This window comes from Pinus tabuliformis, chromosome 1_2 (assembly GCF_031772625.1).
Source record: "Pinus tabuliformis cultivar Carrire ecotype Pingquan chromosome 1_2, CPIR1, whole genome shotgun sequence".
Classification (NCBI taxonomy): domain Eukaryota; kingdom Viridiplantae; phylum Streptophyta; class Pinopsida; order Pinales; family Pinaceae; genus Pinus; species Pinus tabuliformis.
Window position 1 is genome coordinate 848,019,638 of NC_142298.1, and position 12,100 is coordinate 848,031,737.

Sequence of the window (12,100 nt, forward strand, 5' to 3'; positions counted from 1 at the left end):
TCAAGCACCGCCAGTCATAACCAAATTAGACAAAGAATGGGAAACCTTCAACGACTTGATCAATCTTGAAGGACAAGCCATAAAAACACCTGTGAGCAATGCACAGGTAGCAAAAGAAGTAGTCACAAGAACAGTCAACGATGTCTCAGATATGGAGCATATTCTTGTTGCCCCATCCTCTGAGCTTATACTCAAAATAGAAGAAATCCCCCCTCTTAATATATTTTATAGCCCATAGCACAAAGAAGTGGTAAGAAGATAGAGGAAGAAAAGGAAATTGAAAAACACGCTCTCTCAAGACGCAAAACAATTAGACGTCTTGTGGAAAGATCCCACTAGCAATCCTACTGAAAATATCACCAAACTATCTCAGATCGCAGGAGCATATGCCTCTGCGACTATTAATAAAGCATCTGAGGTACAATAGTTGTTAAAAGAAAGGGAAGACCGGATACAAGTACTGCAACAACAATTGCAACAAGCTAACACCAATAATGAAGCACAGAAACAGCTTGAGAGGTTGCAGCAGGACTTCCAGCAAATGCAGATAGGATATCAGAAAAGTTTGGATGAGAAAGGAAAGTAGTTACAGGATTTACAAGAGATGTACAAAGACAACCCTAAGCTTACAGAATTTATTACAGAGTCCATTTCCTTGAATTAACAATTACTACAGCAGCAAGAAGCGTTGGGACAAAAGATATCACAGTGGAGTTATTATTGTGAAATTAGTGATAAAACCATTAATCAAGTGGTAGATTTACGAAGTGACTATGATCTAATTGATAAACGGGTGACTGAATATTTTGCTTGCAAGAAAAAGACGATGGAAAAAGAGCAGGTGCACCAAGGATAAATGAAAACCATAAAGAAATGCTCTTTAACAAATGGGACAAGCAAATCAGGGAGGCAGAACAAGCGGCAGAAGGAGCAGCCACGGCAGCAAGTAGTCTTATTGATTGTGTAAATGAAAATTTTCACAGGGAAAATTTGATCACAGAGACCACTCCAGGATATTTACCAAACGCACAGCAACTAGAGGCAGATTGGAAACAGAGAGCGCAAGAAAAGGCAAAAGCAATTCAAGGGCTAAGCAAGTTAAACTGGGATTATTACTGGGCATACTTGGTGAAGCCACATAGCCAGTGGATGACTGTTAAGTGTATCATAAATGCGGCTGAAAAATGGCACCAGCTCTTGTCGATTCCGTTTTCTCAGCTCAGCTAAAAGAGGAAGTTAGCCAGCCGACTCTCCTTAAACAGATGCTGCATACATGTGATTTCAAAGACCAAATACATAAGTAGTTTAATTTTAGGTTCAATTTTAGCTTTAATTTTGTTTTATTTTCCTGAAAAGAGGACGGTCATTTAAACCGCATCCTGAATTTTTGTAAATAAGTTATTTTTAGATTTAGTTAGTAGTATTTAAACCCTTCTCATGCATTTAGAGAAGGGTCCAGAAATTTGTCAAAAACTTGTCCTCAGAACATGCACTTTCGTACCCTCCGAGGAGGTTTTGATGAATGAATGGAACATGATTTGTTGATGTTTGCATTTAATATCTGCTACTTATGTTTCACTTCTGTACTCTTAGTGGATGTTAGATCAAGGAGAGATAAATCATTGTCACTTGAAGCTCATGAGTAGGACTAGTTATAAATGGTACTTTTATCTCTTAACTATTTCTGCTTATGTGTTAAAGTGATATGCAGTTTTAGTTGTTTATAGATTACTGCATGAATGCCTGAGTTATCATTTGGCACTTTTGTACGGTGATAGCTATTTATTTATGCTTAATGTATGAATAGCTCATTATGCGATATGTCTTCCACAACTGTTTTGTCTAACTTTTTATAAGAAGTGGTTCATCCTTATTGATTTCTTTTCTCATAATAGCTGAATGATCTTTATTACCAGTTGTTATTTGAAATCTTTTTAGATCGCATAATAGAAGAATTACACCCCGGGTTATTATAGACTTAGATGTTGTTGCTTATTAGAATACAATAGCATAGCATTAGATTAAAGTTAGAATTAGAATATCTTAATTAGGAACTGTTAGATCAGGAACATCAAATTCTACACACACACACTGATAAATTGGGAAACTAGTCCCATATCCCCATTCGGACCCGCTATACCAAACGGATAAGGAGCTGCCAACCAAGGTCCGGACCGGGCGGGTATCCCCCTTGTTGTAGACCTGGTTTTCGGGGCTTCAACATGTTGTTATAGGCAATCCTCAATTTGCGGGTATAAAACTACATTTTTTTACTATTGTTATTTTTGTTCAAATTTTGGGCACATGGAAAAGGATTATAGGGAATATATCAAGAATATTTATGAGGACTCCAATCATTTTCCCAGAAGTAAATTTAGAGGGAGATACTCCAATGTGATTACCAATAGAAATTATGCTCCATCATTAATGTACGAAACAAAATGCTTCAAATGCCATAATGTTGAACATATAACTCAGGATTTCAAATTGAAGTGGGTTCCTAAAAAATTTGAAGAATTGACAACCAAGCAAGGAAAAAGCGTCACAAGGGTTTGGAGTAGGAAGCGGGTTGCAGTAGAAGAAGAACATTTTTAAGGCATCAATCCTTGTTGTTGATCAATTTAAGGGAATCATAAGAAGATCATGCATATTGTTAGGGGGAGCATAAGTCAAACAACATGATAGCATAAAGGATAGTGAAAGTAGCTCTATGACAATAAGACTAGCGCAATACCAGGGGGAGCAACACAATGACAGGGGGAGCGCCATATGAAGAAGTTTCCATTAATGTCAAAGGGGGACAGAATGTTGAAAGGGGGAGAAATTTGCATAAAGTTGTCATTGATGACAATAAGAGGGAAACCTAGGTACATTGTTGAAGCATGCCCTAGATGAAACCCTAGGTGCATACCCTAAGATCTTAAGTGCAAACCCTAAGTGTATTGATGGAACTTTAATTGATGTCCTAAGTATACCCTAGCTAATATGTGCTTGAAAAATCCCAAATGAAGCAACAATTTGAATATGCATGATGGAAGGTGCCCATAAAACCCTAAGTATAATGTATTGATAAACCCAAACCCTAAAAGAATGATGAAGCCCTATGATGTCAATATGATGATGCTAAAATATCCATGAGATACTAGCTCTATCTAAATGATGGATCGCTCTAGGTTATTAATTACCTAGTCTAATGATGAGCAATAAAGAAATCATTAAACAACTTAATAACTATGTTGTCCTTATCTTGTTCTTAAGAGATGCCCTAATCCTAATTATCCTAAGACCATGCCATGTGAAGGAACCCTAATCTAGAAAACCACACGTAATTCCAATACGCTATCACAAATCCTAGGAACTGTCATAAAATAAAATTTATCTTTTCCATTAGACACTTCATCTTGAAGTGAGTCTTATACCAGCTCGTAGAAGAATTTCACCTCTTTCCAATGAATATTCATACACCTCCTAACTCCTTGTCATTGCATAGATTTTAATTTTTTAAATATGAGTATGTTAAAAAATCCAAAATATTGTTAGGTGACTTGAGCAGGCTCACTAGCACATGTCAGCTCCATAACCAAAGAACGTGTCTCTTCAAAATATGGAAAAAACACTATAAATATAGCCTAAAAATCATCCATTTCAACAGATATTTTTGGTCAAGTTCATTAAGAAATTTAATTAAGCACAGAGTCAAAAATTTGGGCCAAGGGAAGAGTTTTGAAGTGGTTTTCATTGGGTTTTTCTATTTGGAGAAAAACTGAGATTGAATGTGCAACAGATTTTAGTCCTGTGGCAACAAATTTTTTGGACCTGTGACACAATTGCAGAAATCTCAGTAGCCTCAGACCTGTAACAACTGTGGAGAAAATAAATTTTGAACTTGCACATTTTCTGTGACATACCTGCAATTTGGATCTGCAATCTTCCTGTAACAGACTTGATTCTCCTGCAATTCTTGACCAAGTGTAGTTAGGATTTGTTCTTAAACATTTCATACCTATGATAAATTATAAGCAAACTTGTATACCTATAGCATAAGGACAGTGAATTATGGCATCAACGGGACTTGTAACATCTGAAGCACTTGGTTGATAGTTTGTTTTTTTTAAGAGCAGCCTTTTGGACATTGTGTTGGAGCAGCCTAGTGACGAACTTAAAGTTTTGAGGATAGTTTTTTTGGCTCACTTGATGACACTATTTGGAGTAGACTTGAAGTGGTCTATTAGGCATCTGTTGAAGTAATCTAGTGATAGATTTCTTAAAATTTGTGCCTTAAAGAATCCTTGAAGAAGACCTTACAAATTATCCTGATTCTTTTGTAGCAGCTGGCGTGGGTCCTCAGTAAAGGAAAATAATCTTTGAATTTTGTTGGAGCTTCTTAAGAGCATTGAAGTGAAGCATATTAAGGTTAACACTTAAATCATATTGTGGAAGAATCTTGAAGTAAATCATCTTTAAGGGCAACTTTGAAAACCTATTGCAAACCTTGAAGCAGTCCTTTGTTACAGATCTCTTGCGGAAGACTAGTGAAGACTGGAGCTGAAACCAGACCTTGAAGCAATCTTTGGGAACATTTTTGGAACAAGTCAAAAACATCTTGTGAGCAGACTTGAAGCAATTTTTTCCAAAGACATCTTGTAGCAGCAATATTGATAGTATCATATGAGCAATGTGTAGAAAACTTATTGTGCAGATTTTAGAGCAGTCTTTGAAGCATATTGATTGGACCCTTTTGGAGTAGCTTATTGAAGATTCTTGGATACCTTTGGAGCATGATTGAAACCCTCATGAAGCGACCTTGAAGGAAGTTGCTTGGGCATCATGAAGAGTTGTGAAGACACATTTCGTGGTTGATAAATTTTTCATTGATGAGCTAAGCAAGGGTATTGTTAAAGGAAAACTTGAAGATACTATTAGGGCTTGTTGTAAAAGATATTGGGAGCCTTGAAGAACTGTTGAATGCATATTGAAGATCTGAAGCAGAGGGTTGGAGCCCTAGAGGATTCGAATCCTCAAGAAGACCAAGTTGGTGCTTGGCAAAGTACAGATTGGTACATGGTAGATTGAAGATTGGAATCTTCATCTAGGGTTGGAGCCATGAAGCAATATTGTACTTGATTAGTTGTAAAGAAAATTGGAGTCCTTTTCAATCTTATTAATAAAATTATTTGTTTTTATTGTTCATTTTGTGTTCTCGTTTATAAATAATTTTAGTTAGCATAAAAAAATAACAATTGTAAACGAAATATTGATTCAATCTCCCTCTTAGTATTTCTAACATCTTTTATTTAATTAAAAATTCCAATATCAATATTTAATATAAAATATAAATTTATATTTTAAAAACCAATCTAAAAATTATAAGAATTAAACTTTCTTCGACCATATGTCTGGGTTCAATAACCAATTATCTTTTCATTCATGATTAGCATGAATATAACCATACCGATAGATTGGTATTGATGATATTGGTTGGGTCGAGCTGGATTTGAACCAGCGTAGGCATATTGCCAACGGATTTACAGTCCGTCCTCATTAACCACTCGGGCATCGACCCAGGAACAAGACAGTAATTGAAAATTATTTAGGATACCTAACGAATGGATCATGGTACCCCAGGGGAAGTTGAATCCCCGTTGCCTCCTTGAAAGAGAGATGTCCTGATCCACTAGACGATAGGGGCCACCAATCTATTCTTAATAATATGAAAGTGATCGGGAAGTTGTCAATAATATTACAAGAATTCTTGAGTTACATAATTTTTAATTAAATTATATTTTAGAAAATAAAATTTCAATTTCAATATTTAATATAAATTATAAATTTATATATAAAAAAAAGTCTAAAAATTATAAAAATTGGGCCTTTTTGAACCATCATTATGAGTTACTTATTTTTTATTAAATTGTATTCTAGAAAATGATTATGGGAAATTAATAATAAATCAAATTACAACATACACACCCATATAATTTATTTATTAAATTATAAATTTTATTGGATTTGTGTGTGAAATTTAATTCTAGATTTATTAAATATAATAATATTAACTTATTTTGTGGAGATTTATTTATTTAAATCAATTTAACATAAATATGTGGTTAAGTAGTTTTCCCATAAGAGAGATAGTCAAACACATTTTTCCGAACATAAAACTTAATTTTATTAAATAAAAATTTAATAATATTTAACCTCATTTATAAAATTCGATTTTTATTTTTATTTTTTATAAATTTAATGTTAATTTATTGAATGTACTGTGAGGTCAAATCCAATTATAAATCTTAAGTTTTCTTTTTTTGTTTTTCATAAAATTAATGTTCACTAATGGAATATATGAGTATAATTTGTGTAGTCTAATTTATAGAGAAAATAGACTGAATAGATTTTTTTAGCGAAATTCACTAGAATCCATTTAAAATACATTTTTGAATGCATAAATGGATTCAACACCTTAAAAAACCCAATCCGTGGGATAATTGAATTATGCAGATTAAACAATTTAAACTCAAGTTTATAAAAATCTCTATCGGATTTTGATTAAAATTAATCAGAAAAAAATGCCCTGAAAAAAAGGTCATTTCATCTATAAGTTAGACTAAGCCATTATAATTTATTGAATATATAGTTAGGTCAAGACTCTCAAGTGAGTGTTAATTGATTTTAGTTGAAATGGTAGTCAAACCCATTTATAAAACTTGATTTTCTTTTTTTTTGAATTTTCATAAATATAATGTTAATTTATTAAATATAAGCATAGTCTAATTTATAGAGGAAATGACATTTTTCGCCATTTTTCTCTGATAAATTTTAATCTTGAGTTCAAATTGTTTAATCTGCATAATCTGAAAGCCGAGGATTCAAAAATATATTTTAAATAACAAATATTCTATAAGTTGTATTGCCGAATTTTGGTGACTTACGGTGAAAAAAAATATTTTGTCTATAAATTAGATTATTTCTTCTGTAAACTAGACTGGCCTTAAATATATTATTAAGTCACACATGAAAAAGTGTTAATTGATTTTAGTTGGAAAGGTGGAGAGGAAAAGACTTGTTTTATAAAAATTTGATATCTGTTTTTAGAAAAATGTTAAATATACAATTATAATTTATTGAATCTATCATTAGGTCACATCAAATGAGTCTTAATTGATTCTAGTTGGAAAAAATAGTCAAACCCATTTATAAACCTTGATTTCCCTTTCTTTTGGATTTTTCATAAATATAATGTTAATTTATAAATATACCGTTAGGTCACGACTCACAAGTTAACGTTAATTGATTCTAGTTGGAAGGGTAGAGAGGAGAACACTTGTTTTATAAGAATTTGATATCAATATAATGATATACCATTATAATTTATTGAATATAGCGTTGCGTACAACTCTCAATTGAGTGTTAATTGATTTTAGTTGGAAAGCTAGTCAAACTCATTTATAAACATTGATTTCCCATTATTTTGGATTTGTTAATTTATTAAATTGATTCTAGTTGGAAAGGTAGAAAGGAGAATACTTGTTTTATAAGAATTTGATATCAATATAATATTAATTTATTTAATATACCGTTATAATTTATTAAATATATCATTACGTAACAACTCTCAACTGAGTGTTAATTGATTTTAGTTGGAAAGGTAATCAAATCCATTTATAAATATTGATTTCCTTTTATTTTGGATTTGTTAATTTATTAAATATATCGTTAGGTCAACGACTCACAAGTGAGCGTTCATTGATTCTAGTTGGAATAGTTGGAAGGGGAGAGATGAGAAAACTTGTTTTCTAAGAATTTGATATCTAATTTTGGAAAAAGACGTTATATTTATTTTCATAAATTTAATGTTAATTTATTGAATATACGGTTAGGTCACAATTTTCAAGTAAGTGTTAATTGATTTTAGTTGGAAAAGTAGTCAAACCCATTTATAAACTTTGATTTCCCTTTTTTTCTGAATTTTTCATAAATATAATGTTAATTTATTTAATATACCATTAGGTCACGACTCACAAGTGTGTTATTGTAGTTTGATTCTAGTTGGAAGGGGAGAGGAGAAAACTTGTTTTATAAGACTTTGATAACCAATTTTGCAAAAAGACGTTATATTTGCTTTCATAAATTTAATGTTAATTTATCAAATATATTATTAGATCACAACTCTCAAGTGAGTATTAATTGATTTTAGTTACAAATGTAGTCAAACCCATTTGTAAACCTTGATTTCCCCTTTTTCCTGGAATTTTCATAAATATAATGTTAATTTATTTAATATATCGTTAGGTCACGACTCACAAGTGTGTTATTCTAGTTTGATTTTAGTTGGAAGGGGAGAGAGAAGAAGACTTGTTTTATAAGAATTTGATATCCAATTTTGGAAAAAGACGTTATATTTATTTCCATAAATTTAATGTTAATTTATTGAATATATGGTTAAATTACAACTCTCAAATAAGTGTTAATTGATTTTAGCCGGAAAAGTGGTCAACCCCATATTTCCCTTTTTCCCTGAATTTTTCATAAATATAATGTAAATTTATTTAATATACCGTTAGATCACACTCATTTATAAACTTTGATTTCCCTTTTTTTCCTGGATTTTTCATAAATATAATGTTAATTTATTTAATATACCGTTAGGTCACGACTCACAAGAGGAAGACTTGTTTTATAAGAATTTGACTTGTTTTATTCTAATGGGAAAAGTAAAGAAAATAAAACTTGTTTTATTAGAATTTGATATCTAATTTTGGAAAAAAATATTATATATAAAATTATGTGTAATTTGTCCACTTATTAACGGGCTAACTATTTTTTTCCCTATAAATTAAAAATACGTTTTTACAAGACTAATATTATTTTCAGAATGGTATATGTATCATATGCAAATTAAAAACTTCACCAAATTCTCTATTAACCATTAGAAATGGATTTTTCAGAATAAAAACAGTACTGATAAGCGATTGTTGAGACTATGGTCAAGAAAGATCAGATAAATTCTGAATTAGCAATTACAGATAGATTTTTAAGAACGGAATTCGGACTAAAACGAAACCAGATTGTTGAGGCTATGTTCAATAAAAATGATGTAAGTACTATCTTTCTTCTACTCTATTTTGTTTCCACTTCTGTATTTGTTGATGTTAATTATCAATTACATTTATGTGATTTGTGATTTATGGATCTGATTTACAACCAGTTTTCATGATTCTCTCGAATATAATCTGAGGTAAGTTTAATAGTACTAACTACCAATATGGATCAACCTCTGCATCTAGCAGAGGTGATTAACAAAAAAAAGGATAACACTAACATGGGAGTCAAGAGGTCAATCCTCTACCAGCAATTATAAATAAGTTTTTAAGGCTCTGATTTGGGCTGAAAAGAGATTGTTGAGATGATGTTCAATAAAAATGAGGTAAGTTTTGGGGGTTGGCTTTCGCGCACCCAGTCACGTTTCAATTCCTGCGGGAGGGAGCTGCGCGCTGCTGCTGCAACATTTGATCGATGATGACGCATGTGTGCGCACTGCTGCTGTAGCATTTGATTGATGATGACGCATGTGTTTTGATGTTGACGTATTCTGCTCATTTTGGCCATAAATATTGTAAATCTGCTCATTTCGTCGATATATAATGTATTATGATTCTTCAATGAGAATCTCCTCCACTGCAAAAAAAAAAAAAAAAATAGGTAAGTAGTTCCCCTAGATTTACTCTATTTTCTTTCCAATTTCAGTGTGATTTGTGATTTTTCAAATATGATTAAATGTAAGTTCTAATAATACTAACTACTTTGGATTGACATTTGCCTTCAGGGGAGGTGTTTAACAATAATGATTGGATCTGAAACAGATCAACATTTGCATCTAACAAAGGTGCTGAGGTGTTTAACTATAATGATCGGATCTGATATGGATCAACATCTGCATCTAACAAAGGTGCTTAACAAAAGGTAGGGTACGTCTATAGCTGGAATAGTCAATATTTTATATAAAAAGAAGCAAGAAGTGTATGGGATTTTTGAAACTTTGCACTGAAAAGAGATTGTTGACAGTATGTTCAATAAAAATAAGGTAAGTAATCTCCTTTGCTTTCTGTCCATATTATTTACCAATTACATTTATGTGATTTACCAACAATCTTTATGAATTCTCTCCAATGCAATTAAATGAAGTATACAGAATACAGACACAGACATCATACAGTATGTTGTGCACTTTGACTCTGTCGGCAATAGCGGCCTTCAATCCCTTGGTCATTATCAGGTCGGGCGAGCATCGTAGGGTCCGATCTATAGCGCATTCAGGGTAGGGATTTGTAATTTGGAGCATCTGTTAAATTTGACCGTTTCTGTAATTCTAACATTTATTTTGATTATTTTATTACGAAGTGTTAATGGGTGGAGAAATTTTTTTGACTGTATTTGATGGGCAAATCACTTTCCGGCATCAAATTCTATCTATGAGAGTATCTATATAGATTTTTTAAATTTTGTGTGGAAAAGTTTTTGGATGTATTTGAAAAGCAAATCACCTTTCAACATCAAATTCCATCTATCGATATATCTGTATAGACTTTTTGATTCCCTGTTAGGGTAAATTTTTTTTTGACTGTATTTAACGAGCAAATCACTTTTGTATCAAATTCCATCTTAGAAGCATCTATATAGACTTTTAGATTACCTCTTTGGGTAAAAAGATTACTGTATTTGACCAACATTTTTTTCCATGTATTTGACTAGCAAATCACCCTTGGGCATCAAATTCCATCCCTGGGTACATCTGTATAGACTTTTCGATTAAGTCTTGGGAAAGCTATGGTTCATATTCAGGGCATGTGCTATGACCTGCAGTTCATCGTCGAGCTGGTGGGAATCGAGGTCAATCCTGTCGAATGCCAAGAATATAGGAGAAACGGAGGTCTGTGCTCACGAGGGGTCGAGACTCTTTGGCGAGATCTTCGTTGGAGAGAAGCAGAATGTGCGGATGAGCCGAGTCGCAGGGCGAAGAGTTCGTGAGGCTGCCAGAGGGTTTCTGTACGTAGCCACAGGTTATCAGGATGCACTAGGTGCCACTGACAACTGATTTTTCAGTGACATGAAGCTGTTCTTGCAAACTGTTTGACCAAAGTTCGCCGGCTGCGCGCACTCTGAGCAAGGTACTGACCTCAGGGAGACCTGTCAAATTTAGTGAGGTAAGCAACTTTGGTAACTGACCTCTTCTTGTTTGTTGTTTTTTAATAAATAATGATATTGAAAGGCCTGGAAGGGATTTTGGAGGAAAGGACTGATCGTGTATGTTATGACTGGTAGAATCTGCAGTGATCTCTTTCATCTTTGTGATTTATGTGAAAATCAGTAGGACATATCAGAGTGAACATTTAGAAATATCTAATATGTTATTTTTCAGTTATACTAAAATAAATATATATATATATATATATATATCTATATATAGATCACTTATTTTGTCTATTACAAAATTATTGGTTCATCTCTTGATTTGAAACAAAAAGAAAAAACATAATCTTGCTATGCTTCCAGATCTATGCTTCCATATCTTTGTGAAGAGTCATTGGAATATTCAGAGAAAGGGATCTATCCTGACAATATACTTTGACTCCCTATAAACATGAGAAATAGTTAATTAGCACTTTAGCACTCTTATACGTTTCATCAAGTTAATGAGTCTGGGTGTTTCAAAAGATCTCATCTTCACCCAATCTATGACCACTTTTGAGTCTTCACAAACATCCATAGATATTATGGACAAGCACCTAGCACAGAACAATTATTTGAGCCAATGTCATTGCTCCAACAGAAATGATATGATATACTTGGCTCTAAAACAATATATGCTCCACTACCACATGTCTAGTTACTTGATGCCCCGTCAAAGAAGCCTATAGGATATTTGAACCAAATATATATAGGAAGAATATGTGTCGAGGAAGCCTTATAGGGAATAGATTCTATTTCATTAAAATAGGAAACTATCTTCAGATTGGTGCATTGAATGTGTGTAGGAACATCATCAAATATTAGAGCATTTTGGCATCTCCAAATGCCCCAAAAAACATAAAAAGGAAGTGTG

At 32.7% G+C, this 12,100-nt stretch overlaps 1 non-coding gene across 1 annotated transcript; it reads right to left on the reverse strand.

Annotated features, from left to right (window-relative positions):
- Nucleotides 1-5,479: 5,479 nt before the first annotated feature.
- Nucleotides 5,480-5,563, reverse strand: TRNAY-GUA (transfer RNA tyrosine (anticodon GUA)). The gene has a single exon. It is a non-coding gene; the product is annotated as a tRNA-Tyr (tRNA).
- Nucleotides 5,564-12,100: the final 6,537 nt, after the last annotated feature.